Source organism: Ursus arctos, unplaced genomic scaffold (assembly GCF_023065955.2).
Source record: "Ursus arctos isolate Adak ecotype North America unplaced genomic scaffold, UrsArc2.0 scaffold_13, whole genome shotgun sequence".
Classification (NCBI taxonomy): domain Eukaryota; kingdom Metazoa; phylum Chordata; class Mammalia; order Carnivora; family Ursidae; genus Ursus; species Ursus arctos.
Window position 1 is genome coordinate 12115791 of NW_026622797.1, and position 22701 is coordinate 12138491.

The following is a 22701-nucleotide window of genomic DNA, read 5'->3' on the forward strand; positions in this document are numbered from 1 at the left end:
GCATTAAGCCCCACTTTGGCTCCTCTGCACTCAGGGGGACACTGCTTGAGATTCTCCCTCTCCCTCTGCCCCTCCCCACTCACCCCCCACCCATGCGCGTGCATGCACTCTCTCTCAAATAAATCTTTAAAAAACAAACAACAATTGATAGGACAATTAAGTCACACTTTTAATCAACTAATTTAATTAGCAGGGAGACGTATTTATGAAAGTGCATTTTCACAGTGGGATGTGGGGCACACCATCAAAGGGGTGAATATACTAGAAGGCATCCTGTGAATACCAATTGTGTGGCATTTCATGAAAATTCTCAGCCATATATAACAAAGAAGTAACAATACTCAGGGAGGACAAAGACCCTCATGGGAGCTCATTCTACCAAAACCATGAATGCATTCTTAAATTTTAAATTTTATGGCTATTAGGCATCATTACCATGTGAGAAACTTCCTTACCTATTATTCCCCAGGTCTTCTAACAAGAGGCAGAGAGACCTCGATTCAAACACAGGAAACTCTCTAAAATGAAAGGTTTAATCTCATCATCTGCAACTACAGCATCTCCCTTGTTGAGCCATGAGCTCAGAGCAGGGCACTTACCAGAAGTTATTTATAGTGAACAACAGAATCCAAAAATCTAACGTCCACCCTTATAGAGAAACAGCTTTCTTCCAAGAGTTATGCCACATAAGTGAGGGAAGTTAGCAAACACAGTCTCCCACCATCACATGAGGGACGGGCGGACATTCCCCACCTGGTGCCCAACGCCTGAGCAGACGGCCCCTCAGCAGTGGGGTGACCGTGACCAGGAGGCTTGTGATTCCGAAGCAGAATAAAGGCAGAGATGGTCACCTAGTTCCTTCTTACAGCCAGCCCTGGTCCCATCCCTGGTGAGCACGGCCTGCCAACCTTCATCTCTCCAGGTCACATCACAAAACGTAAGCAGCCATCACAAGATTTTCAAAATCAAGTTTACCAAAAGGAGGAAGTTCAGTTTCAACTTGAACACCCTCAGCCACTTCCCTTGTTTTCCAGGGAAAAGGCCTGAAGATTCATCACAACTTGGCCGGGGAAATGGCTGAGGCATAAAGCGTTTTCCCTCTAACATGCAAAAATGATATTCCAGAAAGGTCTTGCACCAGGGGTGCTGGGGGTGGGGAGATGTCACTCTCCTCTGATCACTGGATCACCCTCTTTACCTGTGTACCCCAGCCACCTTCCCTGCCTCACCTCCCATGTCTGATCGTTCTTCCCTCCAGCTGCCAGCCTATCAGGCTTCCTCTTACTAATTTTAGGAAGTTATCATAAAGTAACACGGAAATCATTTCAAGCCCACTTGCTTCTACAGGTGATAAACTATGAAACTTTCAAAGAACAGCAAATCCTTATTTCACATAGCTCCTGAGTACAGAAAAAGCTCCAATTCATTTCAGGAACCCTAACGCACCAATCAAGAAATGAGGAATGAACATTGTTCCTCCTTTAATGGATAAGATATCAACTTAGTCAACCAAAAATCCGTTGGAATGATTAAGCAAGTTCAGTAGGGGACCACAGAGTAAATATAAAAAAAATGAGTAAGTTTCTACCTGTTAGTGATAACCACTTAAAAATTGAGGGGAAAATTCCTTTTTTATCACCTGCAAAAATTACTTTAAAACTAGGAAGAAAATAACAATGTATAATATTTATATTTAAAAATATAAAACTTTTACTAAAAGGCATAAAAAGATCTAAACAACTCTGAGATATTCTATATTCCCTGGTAGGAAGACCTAAATCAACAGGTCAATTCTCCTTAAACTGCTACAGGTTCAGCGCAATCCCAGGTAGGTTTTTAGAACGCTGTGATAGGCTGATTCTAAAGTGCATCAAGAAGAATGACATTGTGGAGTAGCCAAGAGGAAGCACTCTGAGGGGAAAGACAACGGAGTATTTGCCCCATCAGAGAGCAAAATATTCGGTCAAGGAACAGTAATTTTAATAGTTTGCTACTGAACAGAAATAGTCAAGTCCAGACAAAGATACAAGTTACGTGGAGATTTAGAATACGATAAAGGTGGCATTTCAAGGAAGTAGAGGAAAGATCAGGGCTGTGGCAACTGACGTTTGAGCAAGTTTTCTGTTCCCAACCCACTGCTCCATCGTAGGGTTTCCCAGTGCACAAAACCAGCAGTACGACAGTGTCTTCTACGTCACCCAGGCTGCCAAAGCCAAAACGCGTGCGTGAGCTTCCTAGAGCGTCTCCCCAAGTCCCTAACGAAGGGTGAGCCCACACTTGAACCAAGCCAGAATCAGAGTCGGCTATTTCGACTTCCAAGTTCTCATGGGAGAGCCGAGACACCGCCTCTCTACGTCCAGAGGCTGGCACCAGGGCCAAGGGGCCACCCAGGCTGTCATGTGAGTCATGGATGAGTCAGCCCCTCCCAGCCTGCCAGCCCCTGCTTGAATCCATCCACCTCTAGCCAGTGGCCTCTTGGTTACAAAAACATTTCCAATCCCCACTCTGTGTTCTGGAATGGTCTATTCCCTTCAGAACGTGACGAGTGACCACAGTGAAATTCTGCAAAGAAAAGTAACTGCATAGCATCAAAACGTTCTACCCCCCCAGTGATATTGGGGGGGGGGGGGTGAGAAACTCTCAATTTCTGTTGCAAAAGGATGATCCTGAATGAGAACCTTGGGAAGAACTTGGGGAAAGCATGTTAGAAATGATGCCGAGATCATTTGTATTTCCTGAGGAGGAAATAAAGATTTTTATGTGAAATTCTGAACATGTTCCTGAAGGGAATACTGTTTAGCATTTTATGATGTGACAGCGTACCCAGGTCTTAAATAGTCCTCTCATTAGGCCTTTTTTGTCCAGTATCTAGCCAAAGCCATGTAGCACTTCAGAAGGCAAAACAAAATGCCTGGATAGAAGCTGTTTTGTGTTTCCGCAGAGAAATCCAGCCTATCATTATCAGAGCTCCAGCAGAGTGACAAGGCACCTCTGAGCAAGAAAGAACAGTTAAAGAAGCCTATTGCACTTCTGAGATGGGATTCCTGAGACATATATAGAGACCAATTAATGTTCGGCGTTCTGAGCTCTCAGAAAGGCCAGAAGAGGCTTGCATCAGCCGCTCAATACCGAAAGAGCCAAGTCCTTTTCAGGCGGCTCCAAACGTCTTCCTCCCTTGCTTCCGGTCTCGGGGAATGGGGAGGGTGGGAAGAGGCAGAGGGGAGGGAAGGTGCTCACAGCATTTGTGTATGTGTGCTGAAAATACATTTTTTTATGTGACTAGCAACACTGGCAGGTACTGACTTCGGTGGTCAAAGACATAATTTCAAGTAAATTCATTTTAACTCTGATGAAAAAACATGATGGGCACGAGAACACATTAAATAAAAAGTAAACTTTAAAACAACCCACAGGTTCTAAGGGATGCTAGATAACTAAGAGGACACTGAAAGTATAACATGAATGAGCACTTCGTCCTTTCACATCTGTCTCCCAATCCATGTATGACAAGTGCTGAGACCTGTAAGGGTCTACGGTCCTAACTCTGAGACACCTGCACTCCCCACTCTGCTACCACAGGACACAAAAGCACAAAGAAAGTCAGGGCCATTTGCTTAGTACAATGAAATCCCATCCCGGCTCTCCTACGATTTCATTCACTTTGTAGAGCTTGGCTTTCCAACACGGTAATTGCTTTCTTTTTTTAAAGACATGGATTTACACCACATTTGAGTGTCCCTATATATAGGTTTCAGTCTACTATAATAGCAACCTCACAAGATCCACCCTTGAAGACCTAAATATAACAATTTAGGAATAGGGGCCTTCTTTTCCTATAAAGTAAAAATATTAAAATCATCAAAGATAACTTGCCCAACTGCCACCAAAAGACAATTCCTAAACCCAGTTGTTATGACATCCTCAGAAAAAAATGCACGATTTCTTCCAGGAAATTTGTGGCCTGCGAATTCTGTAAGATTTAAAAAAAAAAAAAAAAATACATCATGTTTCGTTTCTGTTAGTTGTTATGATCTCTGGTTCAAATATTGGTACTTGAACCTTACGGTTCGAAAAGCAGTTATTCTAGATTGCTTAGAATTCTCAGAATTCACTTCCGTTCTTCAATTACTTATATCCTATGGAAGCGACAAGTACTTTACCCCAAATCGTGAAGCCGCAGGTAACAACATGGTAGAGTCCAAAAAAAAAAAAAAAACAAAAAAAACAAAACAAAACAAAACAAAAAAAACCAAGGGCTTTGGAATCAGAGCAGGTCAAAACCCAGCTCTAGGGCCTACGTGCTCAGCTCCCCGAGCCCATGTCCTTGTGGGCAGACTGGGAGCCCATGTCCTTGTCTGCAGCCAGGGAGGGAATCCCTCCCGCAGCGCTCAGAGTTCAAGGACACCGCTTGAGAAGGACGCGCTACAGGCCCTGGTATGGATGGGCTCCTGCAAAGCCCACTAGGTGACGATGTCCCCGACGCCCACTCAGGTTTGAGAATACTGTTCCATCTCTTCATTTCTCAGAGCAAGAAAAGGGAGGGCCAGAGACATTATGTCCAAACCAAATCTGCAGCTCAGGAAGGGGTGTAGCGAGCAGACAATCGAGGCTTCTGGTTTGATGAGGACGTCTAAGCATGAGGAACCAAAGCACAAAAACATTCGGGTCCACAAGGGACTCGACCTCCAAGGATGGCAGGCTACGTCTCATGATTGTTGAGTGTGTGCAGAAATGAGAACTTTCCCCCCAAGAGAAGGCCTCCGAGGGATGACGGGTCACATGCTTCACGCAGCTTTCCAGCATGTCCTCATCTTTGCTTGGCCACCTGACACCATTCCCGGCAACGGCTGCCCTTGGGCCGGGATGCCACCTCCCCCCGGCTGCAAGAGCCGCAGAGAACACCCAGAAGCGCGCACACCCAGCCCGCGCGAGACCCACTCACAAAACACGCAGGAGCACCCTAACAGGACACAGGGGCACCACGGAATGACGGACTCCCGGCTGTCCAAAGGCAAATCCTCAGAAAAACTCATTTGCTTCGAATCAAAGGCGCCCCTCCCATCGGCCCCTCACCAATCTGCATCTGGGCAGACTTCGCACCTCAGATTTCACTCCAGGGGGAGCCGTGGCTTCAAGAGTCCGGGGCCGGGTACGGGCAGCCCCCATCGCTGACATGCCCCCGAGGTGCAGACCGGCCTCCACAGTCCACTTCCTGAAGTGGCCAGAAGTAAATGCAAGTCAAATCCAGACACCTCGAACAAAGAGGAAGGATTACAGATTTCAAGATGAAGTGAATTCATTTGCCAGGAAAAAACATAGAACAGAACCGGGTTCCTCCTTCTCTCCTGGTGCCCTAGTTTGAAAAACCACTTCGTCGAAACAGAAGCCAGAAATGAGGAAACCTAAGACAGATATGAAAACAAATTCACTGTATTCACATCCACAGCTGCAAAGCCAAAACCAAACCCAGAACAGGACACAAGCAAGCCCGGCGACGCTTTACTCAACACCATCATCAGTTGAACATTCTCTAAGGAGAGCCTGTATTTAAGCAGTAACCATACTCTTCACTTCAGTAAACTTTAACCTCTTGTAACTCAAGGGATTTGGCAACAACAGACGTGGTATGGCTTCTGCAATGGCCCAAGCAATGTTCTCTCCAAGGTCTGAGCTGTACTAACACAACTTGGGAGTCCTGGTTGTTTATGAGTCTCTCATTAGCATTGAATGTGTCAGAGATGACGTCAAGGGGCTGAGAGCTACACAGGCACCCGCGGACGCACAGCATGCCAACGATGTTTAAATATGGCCAACTTTCTACAACAGTGGCTAGAGAGCTCACCATCTCTGTTCCTTTCCCCTTTATCTTATTTTCTTCTCAAATGATTTTGTGGAAAATTACCGAGTTTTGAGAGCTACACTGAGAAAAACAGAGGAGGCAAACCATAAGAGACTCTTAACCACAGGAAACAAACTGAGGGTCGCTGGAGGGGAGGTGGGGAGACGGGGTAACAGGATGATGGGCATTAAGGAGGGCACGTGATGTAATGAGCACTGGGTGTTGTATAAGACTGATCAATCACTGACCTCTACATCTGAAATGAATACACTACATGTTAACTAAACTGAACTTAAATTAAAAAAATAAAAATAAATGGTAGAATTAAAAAAAAAAAAGAAAACAGGACTAGGGAGGTCATTCTCACAAGCTCCTCTGGACTGATAACACAATAGGGGAGGAAAGCAAAAGCAAGAGTTACCAAGCATGATTCTGCAGATTCTATTAGCTGGTCATTAAACTGACAGCTGAACAGTACTGAGCAGCTTTGGGTGAAGCAGCAGCCAGGGACAGGTGGCGAGGGATGTGTCTTCAGGTGAACCGTCTTTGTCAACTCCTGTACCTCACACAGTACTGAGGTGTGTGGTGTGTGTTAGATACGGGAATAAGTGAATGACCAGACTGCACCATTCATGCAACAATGGGAATGGAGAGACTTGAATTTCAGTCCTACCTTTGACCAGGACAAGTTCTATGACAAGATATATGGTCAAGTCACTTAACCTAGCAGGAAATGCTTCACTATCTATTTAAATGAGATTAACTGAAAGGATGGTATCCAATTACACTTCTTAGAACCCATAAATTTTTACTATCTAAAGTCTGGTTATACAACGACCTCACACCTATCAGGATAGCCACTATTAAAAAAAAAAAAAAAGAACAAATATCGGTGAGGTTGTAAAGAAACTGGAACACCTGTGCACTGCTGGTGGGAATGCAAAATGGCGCAGCCATTACGGAAAACAATATGGCAATTCCTCAAAAACTTAAAAACAGAATTACCATACGATGCAGCAATTCCCCTTCTGAGCACAGACCCAGAAGAACTAAAAGCAGTATATCAAAGACCTATGTACACTCATGTCCATAGCAGCACTATTCACAATAGCCAAAAGGCAGAAAAATTCAAGTGTCTGTGTATGCGTGAGTGGACACCCAAGATGTGGTACACCCACACAACAGAATATTATCCAGCCCTAAAAAGGAAGAAAATTCTGACCCATGCTATACGACACAGACGAATCTTGAGGACATTACACTAAGTGAAAAGAACAAGTCACAAAAGGACAAAAACTGTAGGATTCTGTTTATATGAGGTACCTAGAGCCCTCGGATTCAGACACAGAAGGGTGGCTGCCAGGGGCTGGGGGAGGGGAATGGGGCATCATCATCTAATGGGCACAGAGTTTCAGTTCAAAATGAAATCAGAGCGCACGTGGGTGGCTCAGTCAGTTAAGTGTCTGTCTCTTGACTTTGGCTCAGGTCATGATCACAGGGTGGTGAGACTGAACCCCGCATCAGGCTCCGTGCTGGGTTTGGAGCCTGCTTCAGATTCTCTCCCTCCCCTCACCCCACCCCACCCCACTCCTGGCTTGCGCATGCGTGCACTTTCTCTCTTAAAAAAATTAAGGTAAAAAAGATATTTATGGTACACAAATTATCCCTCAATATACCTGATTTTACAATAAAAATATTTTCAAAACTTCCCCTGATAGTTAGCCTCTCATTCTTCAACAAATGTTCAATCACCCACTGGTATGCAGCTGATTTAGGAGCTCCTCTGTCAGGAATAGGAGAGACCCTTTCACTCTCACTCTTGCAAAGTGTCAAAGACGTTGGGGAACGCAAGAATGGCTGCAGAGCTGGGAAGTGGGAAAGCCAGCATGGAGAAGCCAACCTGACTCCCAGGCCACGTGCTACCACCTTGCTGCCTTTTCTGATCTATCCCCCCTGCTCTGCAACAATGAAGCAGAGGCTCAGAAAGCTTAGGTGACTTCCCCAAGATCCCACAACTGGATGGTAGGCTGTGGGCAAGAAGTCAGGTCAACCAGTTATCAGTCTCGTGTTCTTTCCATGTATCACAGGAAAACGTATTTGGGGAGAAAAGGTACCTCCGGGGTCCCACTGGAATCTCCACGGCAGTCCATCCCCACCATTTTCAACCTTCCCCCCATGAACAGCCTTCACTGCATCATTCATTTCTTCATTTATTTTCATTCACCTAATTTTTAATTTCATTCATTTCTCACTTTACCATTCACTCAATGAATCCTTACTAAGAACTTAATCTTTCTTAAAAATGTCCTCTAGGCACATGTTCTCCCTTACAGCTACCATTCATTATTCAATCAGCAGATATTTACTAACACGCCAGTAACAATGTGTTTCTTCAAGGACTCTTCGAGAAGAGATGGAGGGAACTATTATTACTAATTAACTACTGAATAGTGGCAAACACTGCCGCTATTTAGAATTATCACAAAGCAATCTAACGAAAATACCGTCAGAACATAACCAAGGGCCAAAAATGCATGGTACCACCAATGGGGTTTCTAGCAGTCAAGAGGAGAAAAAATTCCATGTACATTCACCGTTGGCTTCCATGCAGAGTCTCAACATCCTAAACGAACTAAAAAGGACCTGGCAACATATCAGGGTAAGTTTTGAAAATATTTTTATTGTAAAATCAGGTATATAGAGGGATAATTTGTGTGCCATTCGAGGCCAGTCCTGTCCAATTCCAAATACTATACTTACCCTAAAATTCAGGGATGTCTAAGAAATTACCAAAAATACAGGTAGCATTATAGTACTGATTTGGATTTTAAAGTTAAGAGACCAGTGGACACGCAAATACATTATTTATTCATTCAAAAACTTTGGAGTTCCTCTTAGGGACAGAGCCCAGTGCTAGAGATGTTGCCAGAAGCTGAGACAGAACTACACCTATGTTATCAGTCCCGCTTTCAAGGGGGTTACAATCTAGTAAAGGCAATGCCAATCATGGATTCTGGGCGATAAGAAATGGATGCAAGCGGATTTCAAATAAAAATACAAACCAGAAACTCTAGGGGTTTCCCAACAGGAGCTGGGAATAAGTGATAAGAGACAAGACAGTGTCACAGACAGGAGAAGAGAGGCATGTCGCCCCTGCAGCATGGATAAGACATGGCTAAGTGAATAGATACTAGGAAGACATCCAGCAGAGAGAAAGTGCGCCAAAGGTCTAGAACAGTGCTACCCGACTGAAATAAAATGGGAGCCATGTAATTTAAATTTTCTAGTAAGTATACTTAAAAAGGTAAAAAGTGAGGTGCTTGGTGGCTCAGTCGGTTAAATATCTGCCTTCAGCTCAGGTCATGATCCCGGAGTCCCGAGATCAAGCCCCACATCGGGCTCCCTGCTCAGCAAAGAGCCTGCTTCTCCCTCTGTCCCTCACCCCACTCGTGTGCTAATAAATTTTTTTTTTAAATAAAAAGATAAAAAGAAACAGGTGAGATTAATTTTAATATTCTTTAACCCATGTATCCAAGTTATTATTTTACCATGTAAATAATCATTCATGAGGTAGTTTACGTTGGTTTTTTCACGCTAAGTTTTCAGAACCCAGTGTGTGTTTTGCACTTCCCGCATCCTTTAGCGGCACTGGCCACATTTCACCTGCTCAACAGGCACACGTGGCTCGTGGCTACCGATGTGGACGTACAGGTCTACAGGAAAACCATAGAAGATGGAGGGGGTTGTTGTTTTTGAAGGGCAGTGACTAAACCAGCTAAGCCAAAGCAACGACTTCATGAGAAATCCTGAAGAGAGAGCTTAAAGTTCACCTCAATTTGTACCAAAGGAAGTCGGTAATGTTCTAGGACAGGTAACATGAGGTATCAAAGGATGATCCAACAAGCTACTGCTCTACCCCCAAGACCTCTGACCCCCAGGGACGGCAACCCTCTGGATTCCATTCCATCTGCCTGTCCATGTCCCTCAACGGGTCCTGGCCCCCCTCAGGCCCTTTCTGAGGGGCCCTCTGACCTATCTCCCTCTATCAGTTCCACAATGATGTCGTTACCCATCTGAAGCCTCTTGCCCCCCTCGTTCTCTTGGATAAACCTGTCCCTGCTGGAAGTCAATTCTGGGGGTTCCATCTTTCCACCCCGCACTCCTGAACTAGCCAGTCCCCCTGCAGTTTGCCTTCAAGTGTCACTGAATTGTGGGGGTGGCCACCAGGCCTTCCAGTTCTCTAACCTGAACCTCTGCTGCTTCCTACTTTTTCCTGATGTTTTCTCAATTCTCCATCATCTACACGGAGGCTCTTCCAAACTTGTTGCACTTACCCAAGTAGCTCCTGCCACCCGAAAGCCCCCAACGGTCAGCCTATAATCCTGCCCCCCATCCCATTTTAAAAGCACATTCCTTCAACTTCTGTCCAGACCTCAAAATCTTTCTGTCTCTTCCCTGGCCCACGTGCTCACAAGACAGGAGGCTGTCACCTCCCAGGCCACCCACTGGGGCTCCAGACCTGGCTGAGCCCCGCGTCCAGCCCACCCCCACCCCAGAGCATCTGCAGTTCAGCCTCTCCACCTCCAACACGCCCATTTCCTTCCCACACGTCCACACTTGTCTTTTTAGCCCTGCACCGAATAAGTCTTACCTCTGTCCTGTCTTCTGTTTCTCTCTTTTGCCGCCAGATACTCCTACAAAACCTCTTCTTTACTTTTGCTTTACTTCTTTACTTACTTTTCAACTATCTGTGCTGTCGCTATTCCTGACCGTGACAAATGGGGCTTCCATTCCCAAACGCTCTTGGAATGGTTTCCAATGATTTCTAAACTCTAAATCCAATGGCCTCTGCTCGCTGATTGGCAACCAACGCAGAAAAGTCATGAGGAAAAAAAGGAAAAACTCGCTACATCTCCACACCCTGAGACCCTCACCTGTAACACTCTTCCGCCATCTGTCTACACGGACATACACACAAGTCCTTTCCCATTCTGTAGGCAGTCTTTTTTATGGTTTATCTGCCACCCACCTCCTTCCACAGTGCTAACCTCCCTCCTTCCAGGCAGTATGAGCATGCATACAAGATTGCCGTTTGGGATCTCATATTCCACAAAAACGAGATCATATTCTACATGGTTCTTTGCCTCTTCATTTCTCGTGGGAACCCTTCCAGGTCAGGAGGGACGGAAATCCGAGGCATGGCTGTGCCACGTTCTACCCACCCGTTCCCCTGCAGAAAGCATCCACTTTCTTCCCAGTTCTTTGCTACTACAAACAATGCTGCAATAAATATTCTTGTACAAACAAATTACATACAGCTGCTTTTATTTCTATGGGATAAAGTCCCAGGAGAGGAACCACTGGGTCAAAGGTTATGTGCATTTTAAATGTAATAGACTCTGCCAGCACTCTTCCCGCCGGGGCTATTCCCACCAGCACTGCTGGAAGACTGCCTTTTCCCAACATTCCTACCAGCAGGAGAGAGCATCCCTTCTTAAACTCCTACCAGTCTGACAATCTGAGGAACAAGGTTTAAAAACTCACCCTCACGTCCCACCCTGCTCTGTGGCATTCAAGAGATGAACTCTCTCCTGTTTCCTAGTCTTATTTTACCTCCAGAAAGTAAGCAGACAACACGGTTGTGTCCCAGTCCCTTTCTCCTCTCTTCCCTTGCTCTTCTCTGACAAGACCATTCCTTCACAGGGTTTTAGTCGTCATTTCTAGGGGCAGGATCCAAACCTGCATATCCAGCCAAGACCTCTCTTGGGAGCTCCAGACTTCTAACTGCTGGTGGGACATTTCTCACAGACACTGCTGACACCTCAGACATCGGCAGGCCCAAATCCAAGTTCCCCTTGACTAGCTCTGAATCTCCTCCGTCGCCATGTCTGTAACACGGGCACCCAGGCCTGAGCAGCCAGTGTCCTGTTCTACTCTTCCCTACGCTCTGCCCACATGCAGCAAGCCTCCGGGTCTGGGCAGTTCTCCGCCCCTTCTCTTGTCCATCGGGTGCAGGTCCCTCCTACATCACCAGGGCCCCTGCAACAGCCTGCTTGCACCCCCAGCTCCAGCACACACCCCGACCCTGTCAGTGCGACCCTGCAACCCCTCCCCAGTGGCAGGTGACGTTGAACCCAAACACCCTCAACCACACTTGTAAGATCTTCCAAGCTCTGTTCCAGTCTACTATCCAGCCTTTCGGTGGGCAACTCCCTCAGACCCCAAACTCCACACAGGCATGTCTGGTTGCTGGAGCCGCGAGGAGATTCTTCTCTAATAGGAGAGAAAACTGCAAGAAGGACAGAGAAGGTAAACGGATGCTTCCTGGAATTCCCTCTGCCACTCTGGCCCTGCCAAGGACATGTCTGTCTTTCTTAGCTTCAAAGAGGAAAACTGTCAGATAAAAGAAACTGGGTAAGTAAATGAATCATATAAAATAAACTGACAAGAAACTACAATAGGGTGTAGTGTATACTCCAAAATGACCAAAATCTGAAGATGGATGAAGAGAAAAACCGCCCTACTCAAAATATTCCTCCATTTTTACAAATGGCAGCAAAGAGCTTCACAATCACATCTGTCTCCTGATAGAGCTTCATGAATCAGACAGGCATAACTGGCTGGCATTAAAACTCAGCAAGAGAGCCCTATCACATTACAATAGAAAAAAAAAATCACTAGCGTGAATTGAACAAAACTTCCTATATAAAACTTGAAGAGACAAAGCTCGAAAACTATTTGGCATAATAATTCAAACTAGTCATTTGGAAAACAACGAAAATGACTTAATAAGCATTTACTTGATGCCTGAGTTAAACTTCGTCCTGAGTAATTGAGGAAGGACAATAAATAAGAGATAAGCTCAGCGACCTTAAAGAGTATACACACCAGGGGCACCTGGATGGCTCAGCCCATTGAGCTTCCTACTCTTGGACTCTTGATTTCTGCTCTCTCCTTCTGTCTCTCTGCCCCCTCCCCCTGCTCTCAGGAGCACAGGAGCCTGAGCTATCAAAAAAAAAAAAAAGGTATACATATGGCTAGGGAGATGAAGCCTACACCCACAAAGGGAGATAAGGGAGGAAGAAATAGATTTTCAAGGGCAAAAAGTCAATACGCAAGGAAAATGAATATGAATAACATGAGATAAATCAAAATACATTTTCGGAACTCTACTATGTGGAAAAGATCTCTGCATTTTTTTGTCAAAGCAAACAGAATGATCTGCTCCACCTAAGTTGTTTAGAAAAAAAAAAAAAAAGCCCCCCTAACAGTATCTTAAATGTTTTCTAGCCTCACAGTAATGATTAAAATCCAAATTTCAATCATGCTTCACACTTTGGAAAGACTGTGAGCGCCGCTCCACCAACCGGGGCTCCAGCCTCTTCTGATGGGAACTGTCAACAATCCATCACCCATTCTAATGGCGGGATGCGGTGTCACAGATAATTTAAACAGCTGTCAGAGCTGAGCAGCTCTTCAGAATTCCATCTGGCTTGTAAAACACACAGATGCTCTCCACCCAGCCCCCGCTCAAGAAAGAACCAGGAGGAAGGATATGAAGTCAGACAAACTGGGATCCAGTCCCAGCTGTATGCCTCACAATATTCTCAGCTACAATATGGATTCCCAAAATCCTTTTCACGTCGTGGAGGGGAGCATTCATTTAAAAGCCACATGAGAGGACCTAGCACAGTGCCTGATGCACAAGAGAGACTCAGTCAGTAACCCCGCCTTTCGCCTCTTCCCTTGAGCCCCTCAACCTTTCACAGCATGTCATTTCCAAAGTGCAGTTCTTTAAAGCAAAATTTCAAAGCAACAGAGACAAAATTCTATGCCAAACTCTGAATGTGGGGATTTACAGAACGTCAAACACGTATCAGGCAGAGAGGTTACTTTACACTCGCTTGCCAGATTACCTGCTCAACTAGCTGCTGCATCCGAACCCCAGCTGCACTTCAGGCGCCACGAGAGCCTTCTCATTATGGCTGAAAAAGCCGGGGGCCTCCAGCCCACCAAGGGGTGAAGAGCAAGAAAGGAGGGAGCAAACTCAGGAACCACAGCATGACGCCCACACTTACGTGGGAGGAGAAGGTGGGCAAGTCAGTTCTCCCACCTGTCCTCTAAAGTGAATCTGGAATAACTCTAAGGTCTTCCTGGTATTTTAAGATTCGAATAGTTCAGGAGCTCCAAAGGGTGCAGTGTAAGATTTTAAGGGGGGGTGGGTGGATATAATAGGTATTTCTGTAATAGCATTGCGAACTGTCCTGTGGCTAATTCTATGAAACATATATGATAGAGTCATGACTTAAAGGATTCAGTTGGTGGGTTTGCTTTTGCTTTTAACAACCCCAACCACCCACTCAGCATACAGGTAGGAAAAAATAGGGTTTTTTGCAAAACCACATTCGATCAAAAGCTCAAAAGGAGGATAAAACAAAATATGTAAGGATTATCTTTCTCTTCCTACTCTGTGAACTCCTTTTTTTCCTTAGTAAACTGTCACAGGAAAAAAAAAAGGATGACAAATGTGAAGAGATATACAGTATAAAATGGAACAGAGCAATGGAGGGAGGGGGTAGAGGGAATCAGGACTCCGTCATAAAAGGTTTGTAATAAACTGGAGAGAACAGAAGATACTCTCTTTGAATTTGAGCTCTACTCAAACACTACATTTTATTAACCACTCCTTTTTTTCTTTCTACAAAGAAATTCAGCACAGTATCAGCTTTGATATATTTATAATACTTCTCTGGGAGAAAGTCCAGAGTCTACATTTGGTTTTAAAAGAAGGTTCTTCCTGCATAGAAGTTATCTCAAAAAGCCAAAACACACATTCAGAAAAGCCGAGCCTCTTGTTAACATTTCTCAAGCAGACAGTAGCTATGCACCATTTGGTACCCACCAGAATCCCTCCAAAAGTATCAAAAGGCTGCCAAATTCTCTATGCATTTATAAGAATAATCCCAAAGAAGTGTGTGTTTGCAGAAGAATTCCATTTTGACTGCTATGCCCATCAAAAGTTTACTGTCTCCCCCGGGAGCGTTCACTGGTTTTAGTGACTTGGACAAATATTAAAATAGCTGTAATTAAATGGATTTCTGAGAGACAGATAAGGTATAAAAACGGAGGACCATCCCAAAGGAACTAAAATTATGCTAGTGCATGTTTAAATTATATACTAGTCAAAAGGTCACTGTCAGACACACCTCTGAGAAAAACAGATCAATATGACTGAAGGAAGTATGCCCTGAGACAAGCCATTTCACAGTTCAGTACTGAGATGGCTGACGTAACTGTGCTGTTCAAAATAAATATTTCATACCCAATTATCTTAATATGGTAAAAAAAAAATTTTAAAAATCTGAGAAGCCACACAATCTCAATTCAGTTCATTTGAATAAAAGAAGATACTCATGAAAACGGCACCATGAGGTCAAGTCCAAGGGCGAGAGCATCTAATTCAAAAGTTCAAGCACAGGGGCGCCTGGGTGGCGCAGTCGTTAAGCGTCTGCCTTCGGCTCAGGGTGGGATCCTGGCGGGATCCTGGCGTTCCCGGATCGAGCCCCACATCCGGCTCCTCCACTGGAAGCCTGCTTCTTCCTCTCCCACTCCCCCTGCTTGTGTTCCCTCTCTCGCTGGCTGTCTCTCTCTCTGTTAAATAAATAAATATAATCTTAAAAAAAAAAAAAAAAAGTTCAAGCACAGACCAAACAGTTGCCTGTCCCAAAGTTGCCTAACTATGGTCGATTCCAGAACAGCATCCCTGCCCCTTAAATGGACAATTACATCTTACAAATTGAGTGGCCACCTAACATATCTAAGGAGTCATTTTTTAAAATCACTCTGTGTCAGCGTGCTCACCCAACGTTAATAAGGCCTGAAAAGAACGGCTCCTTCATTTTGTTTTTTATCCCCTTCCCAGGCTCAAGAAGAGGAGTAGCCTACTAGTTCATGTATATACACAGCAAGAGCTCCCAGGCCTTCCCAAGCTCCTCACCTCCAGAGAAACCGGCCAGAATAAAAATGGTAACCTGTGACTCAAAGGGTAGGTCTGTAACGTTTTAAAAGACCTGCTGTAATCATGGAACACTGCAGCAAGAACTGGGGATGTACTGTATGGTGACTAATATAACAAAATAAATATTAAAAAATTTTTTAAATAAAAAATAAAAAAATAAAAGACCTGCTGTAATGACATAATTATAAAACTTTAAAGATGCTCCAAGCCGCGAGTATACGGCACGGGCTAACACAAACTCTAAGCATTATTACCACATGTATTTTCAGTCTCAGCACGAATATCAGTGCCTGGGCAGAGTGCAGACGGTAGGTAAAGCAGCAGTGGTTTCCACATGGTTAAGGACCAGCAAACATCAGTGAGTGTCTGGCAGCTTCCAGGAGCCTCAGGTGCTGTGCCCACTATAGGAGCGAGGGGAACTCCTAGGGACATCAGCAAGACCCGCTGTCCCCCAGGGCCCATCACCACCTGCCCGCTGACTGACGCCTAAAGCCCACCCTCAGAGCTGCAGTCTTCTCTTCACTTCAGTCCTGCCAAGCTTTTTCAGAAAATATTTTGCTACTTTCTATCCATGCCCTGTCCCCCATTTTCGAAGTCATTCTTGAAGGAAAGGCACAGAAGTGTAAGGAAGGCCTGACACAGACACACATATCTTAGAAAAGCTCCCAAGGTGATTAAGAACCCTTTCCCCAGACTGATAGGTATCTACCTACCTATAGCATTCATTCATATGTATACACAAACATTTATATGTACAGATAGATACATATAGCCCTATGTAAATATACAGCCGTATATAACCTTTATATATAGGTATATCCAATATATACATATCTGTATACATATAAGACACATTTTGCCTTATAACTTAATATACCTACATGTGATGGTTACTTTGTCAACTTAAAGGATGTTCTGGAGATTGGATTAGCATTTAAATCCATGAACTTTGAATAAAACATGTTGCCCTTCACGTGAGTAGGCCTCATCCAATCAGCTGAAGGCCTGAATAGAACAAAGAGACTTGCCTGAAAAATAGAGGAAGAAAAACTTCCAAATTCATTCCATGAGGCCAGAATTACCCTGATACCAAAACCTGATAAAGGCACCACAAAAAAAGAGAACTACAAGCCAATATCTCTGATGAACAGAGACGCAAAAATACTCAACAAAATGCTAGCAAAGCAAATCCAACAATATACTTTAAAAAATCATTCACCACAATCAAGTGGGATTTGTTTCTGGGTTGCAAGGGTGGTTCAATATTGGCAAATCAATACTGTACATCACATCAATAAGAGAAAGGATAAGAACCATATGATCGCTTCAATAGAGTCAGAAAAAGGATTTGACAAATACAACATCCATTCATGATAAAAACCCTCAACAAAGTAGGTTTAGAGGGAACTTACCTCAACATAATAAAGGCCATTCATGAAAAACCCACAGCTAAAAATCATCCTTAATCGTGAAAACGAGAGCTCTTCCTTAAGGTCAGGAACAAGACACGGATGTCCACTCTCAACACTTTTATTCAACATAGTACTGGAAGTCCTAGCCACAGCAGTCAGACAAGAAAAAGAAATAAACGGTATCCAAATTGTTAAGGAAGAAGTAAAACTTTCACTATTTGCAGATGACATGGTATTATATAGAGAAAACCTGAAAGACTCCACCAAAAAACTGCTGAAACTGACAAATGAATTGAGTAGTTACAGAATACAAAATCAATGTACAGATATCTGTTGCATTTCTATATACCAATAATCAAGCCGCAGAAAGACAAATTAAGAAAACAATCCCATTTACAGTTGCACCAAAAATACTAAGATACCTAGGAATCAACCTAACCAAGGAAGTGAAAGATCTGTACTCTGACAATTATAAAACACTGATGAGAGAAAGTGAAGATGACACAAATGGAAAGATATTCCACGCTCATGGATTAGAAGGTCAGATATTGTTAAAAAGTCCATACTCCCATAGCAATCTGTAGCAATTCCCACTAAAAACCAACAACATTTTTCACCGAGCTAGAACAATTCTAAAATAAGTATAGATCTACAAAAGACCCCAAACAGCCAAAGCAATCTTGAGAAAGAAAAAGCCAGAGGCATCACAATTCCAGACTTCAAGTTATATTACAAAGCTGTACTAATCTGGGGTGCCTGCTTGGGTGGCTCAGTTGGTTATGTGTCTGCCCTAGGCTCAGGTCATGATCTTAGAGTCCTGGGATCAAGCCCCACATTGGGCTCCCTGGTCAGTGGGGAGTCTGCTTCCCCCTCTCCCCACCCTCCCTTGGTCCATCTCTCTCTCAAACAAATAAATAAAATCTTTAAAAAACAGGCGTACTGATCAAAACAGTATGGTACTGGCACAAAAACAGACCTTGATCAATGGAATAGAATAGAAAACCCAGAAACCAACCCACAATTATATGGTCAATTAATCTTTGACAAAGCAGGAAAGAATATCCAATGGGAAAAAAATGTCTCTTTCAACATATGGTATTGGGAAAACTGGACAGCACCATGAGAAGAATGAAAGTGGACCACTTTCTTACACCATTCACAAAAATAAATTCAAAATGGATTAAAGACCTAAATGTGAGACCTGAAACCATAAAAATCCTAGAGAAGAGCACAGACAGTAATTTCTTTGACATCGGCCACAGCAACTTTTTTCTAGACAGATCTCCTGAGGCAAGGGAAACAAAAGCAAAAATAAACTGTTGGGACCACATCAAAATAAAAGGCTTCTGCACAGTGAAGGAAACAATCAACAAAACTAAAAGGCAACTTATGGAATGGGAGGAGATATTTGCAAATGATGTATCCGACAAAGGGTTAAGTAACCAAAATATATAAAGAACTTGTAAAACTCAACACCCAAAAAAAAAATAATCCAATTTAAAAATGGGCAGAAGACATGAATAGACTTTCCTCCAGAGACATACAGACATGTGACAAGAAGCTCATCATCCCACTTATCAAAGAAATGCAAATCAAAACCATGATGAGAGATCACCTCACACCTTTCAGTGGCTAAAATCAACAACGTGAGAAACAACAGTTGTTGGTGAGGATGTGGAGAAAAAGGAACCCTCTGGTAAACTGGTGCAGCTACTGTGGAAAACAGTAGGGAGGTTCCCCCAAAAAAGTTAAAAATAGAACTACCCTACAATCCAGCAATCGCACTACTGGGTATTTACCCAAAGAATGCAGAAACACTAATTCAAAGGGATACGTGCACCACTACGTTTACAGCGGCATTATTTACAATAGCCAAGATACAGAAGCAGCCCAACTATCCATCAACTGATGAACGGATAAAGAGGATGTGGTAGAGATATACAATGGAATATTACTCACCCATAAAAAAGAACGAAATCTTGCCATTTGCAATGACATGGAGTTAGAAAGTATCGTGCTAAGAGAAATAAGTCAATCAGAGAAAGACAAATACCATATGATTTCACTCATATGTAGAATTTAAGAAACAAATGAGCAAAAGGGAAAAAAAGAAAAAGAGACAAACTAAGAAAGACTCTTAACTAGAGAGAACAAACAAATGGTTACAAGGGAAAGTGGGTGGGGGGACGGGGGACACAGGTGATGGGAATTCAGAAAGGCACTTGTGATGAGCACCCAGCGATTAAAAACTTCAAAAAAATTTTTTTAAAAGACCTGCCTGAACAAGACTTGATCAGACTTTATCTGCACCATCAGCTCTCCTGGGTCTCCAGGCTGTCTGCCCACACTGCAGATTTTGGATTCACCAGCCTCTGAGATGATGTGAGTCACTTCCTCATAATAAAACCCTTCTGATACAGCAGTATGATCAACAGTAGCCAAATCATGGAAAGAGCCCAAATGTCCATCAACTGATGAATGGATAAAGAAGATGCGGTACATGGGGCGCCTGGGTGGCTCAGTTGGTTAAGCATCTGCCTTTGGCTCAGGTCATGATCCCAGGGTCCTGGGGTCGAGTCCCTCATCAGGCTCCCCCTCTGCGGGCTGCCCCGCCTACTCATGCTGTCAAATAAATAAAACCTTAAAAAAAAAAAAAAAAGATGTGGTACATAAATACAATGGAGGATTAGTCACCAAGGAATGAAATCTTGCAATTTGCAACAACATGGATGGAGCTAGAGTGTACTATGCTAAGCGAAATAAGTCAGAGAAAGACAAATACCATATTTCACTCATATCTGGAATTTAAAAAACAAAAGGTGAACATAGGGAAAGGGAAGGAAAAAAGAAGAGAGGGAAGCAAACCGTAAGAGACCCTTAACAACAGAGAACAAACTAAGGGTTGACTGAGGGAGGTGGGCCAGGGATGGGCTGGATGAGTGATGCGTATTGAGGGCACTTGCTGTGGTGAGCACTGGGTGTTGTAAGAAAGTGATGAATCACTGAATTCCACTCCTGAAACCAGTATTACATCGTATATTAACTAAAATACAAATAAAAATTTGAAAAAAAAATTGTGAAAATCCACAAAAAAATAAAATTCTTGCATGGCTGTATATATCCTAATATACCCTACAGAACCCTAATATACCATATCCAATACACACATATGCGTAGACACACATACGTATATATTTATATTAAACTAAAAAGTTTCAAGCATTAGTTATCCTTACTACATGCAATACACTTAGATACTTTCTATTCCATATTATGCTTTGCTATTCTATCTCATGTGTCTTAATATGGGTACTAGTCAAAAAAGAAAAGTCAGAAAGCCACTGGAATAAAATTCTACCCCTAGAATTTAAAAAAAAAAAAATTTTTTAAGAAAACAACCTGACCCACTAAACTGATGTCACTGCCCGTGACAGTGTGAAAAACACTGTTTTATTCAAAAGGCTGCATACCATATAGTGTTCTGTCCCAAATGTCTTCATGTATCACAGAAATTATTCTGTATTTATGGATACTTATTTTGTAGATCTTTTCTTATAATGATAGTGAGATAAGGAAAAAGAGTGAAAATAATGGTTTCCAAAAGCCCCAAACAGAATCACTGAATACCAAAACCAAGTTTAAACTAAGTCAAAATGTACCCTAAGGTTGATTTTAGGGTTTCCATAAAGTGGATAACAAAGGGAACCAAGAGCAGTAGGCAGACATCCTCTTTGGACACTTGTAACTTATGAGATCTTTCATTCTAATTATTGAAACATTAGTACTGCTGCTCTCCGTCTCATCTATTTTCCAGCAAAGATTCCAGTCAAGAGTAGGAAATTCAATTGCAGGCTTGACCATCAGACTTACAAGAACAGGTTAAATGATATGAATTCAATTACACATACTGGCTAAATACAAAGACAGGAAGGCACATCCCTGTTACCCAATGATCCCCTCACCCTTCCCCCCATTTCCTTTCTAGTAATTTCCCCATTTCTACCTGAAATGAACTGGAAATCTTCTGTTACCATGACGGTCTCAAACTCATTTACTTCCTACCTATTTACATATCCCAAACACGGTTTCTTATGTTAAAATCACCATCAGATTCTTCCAACTTTTTAAGTAGCAGTCTACAGTGTCAAGAACATACAGAATCAAAGCAAAAGGTACCGACACTTGGGGCCTTAGAAATGCTCTTCCACGGGATTCACAACTACATTCAGTTCTGCAGAGGGGCTCCAGGGACTTTCCCCATCCCCATCTCAGGGGAGTAATAAAGCCAAAAGGACACATGAATCCTTTTGTCCTCTGCCCCTGCTGTAACTCACACAATTCCAGTTTATCTCTTTTGTGTTTTGGAGATTCACAAAAGATGTAGTTCGGAACAAAAGATTCCTCTGATTTCAAAGGTGTGAAAAACCAGTAATACTGTACAGTTCACGAACAGGAAAACAGAAACCCGGAGCAGCTGAAGGCGGTTTATGGGTCTACAATCCCATTCAGTGCCGAGCAGCACTGGATCTCCAGAGCAGCAGTCCCCCAAGTGTGGCTGGGATCGAGAGAAGCAGCATCTCTTGGAAACTTTTTAGAAATGAAAATTCTCAGGCCAATCCCAGATCCTCATGAGAAAGGGTTAGGGTGGGAGGGTGCGGCCCAGCCATTTGTGTTTCACAGTTGCTCAAGGTGATTTACATGCCCTGAAGTTTGAGAGCCTCTGTTCTGGAGCAGAGCCCATTCTTGCCATTATTCTCTGCCCTTTTCCTCTTCTGATCCCACATCTCCGCCAGAAGCACACCTGAAGCAACTGCCCCCAAAATACTGAACCTAACTGCAGAGTCACCCACTGAAAAAGTGAAGACATCACGAGGAGGTATTCAAACACAAGTTACCACGCAGTCCACGAATTTTTTCCTTTCTCACAACAGGAACATCCACATCCCAAAGGGTCAAATAAAAGTATCAGAGTTTTCAGAGAATAATTCGAGAGGGCAGTTTTCACTAATATTTCAGAAATTAAAGCTCGATAGGGCAACTGGGTGGCTCAGCTGGTTAAGCGTCTGACTTTTGGTTTCGGCTCAGGTCATGATCTCGGGGTTGTAGGATCGAGTCCCACGTTGGGCTCCATGCTCAGCAGGGAATCTGCTTGAGATTCTCTCCCTCTCCCCCTCACGCCTTGTGCGCTCCCTCTCACGCGCACACTCTCTTTCAAATAAATAAATAAATCTAAGAAAGAAAAAAAGGAAGGAAGGAAGGAAGGAAGGAAGGAAGGAAGGAAGGAAGGAAGGAATTAAACCTCGAAAGGGCTGAGCAGTGCTCTAAGACGCTTATTTTCAGGAAACCAGAATCATGGTACCCTAGACTGTCGTAACCAATAATACCTAAGAATAGCACCAAAAAGACAGCTAAAATGTTAATAAACTATGGGA

General features: G+C 43.4%; 1 protein-coding gene across 4 annotated transcripts in view; it reads right to left on the minus strand.

Annotated features, from left to right (window-relative positions):
* Positions 1-22701, minus strand: part of TIAM2 (TIAM Rac1 associated GEF 2) — a 218698-nt gene that overhangs the window by 184915 nt on the left and 11082 nt on the right. The window lies entirely within an intron of this gene.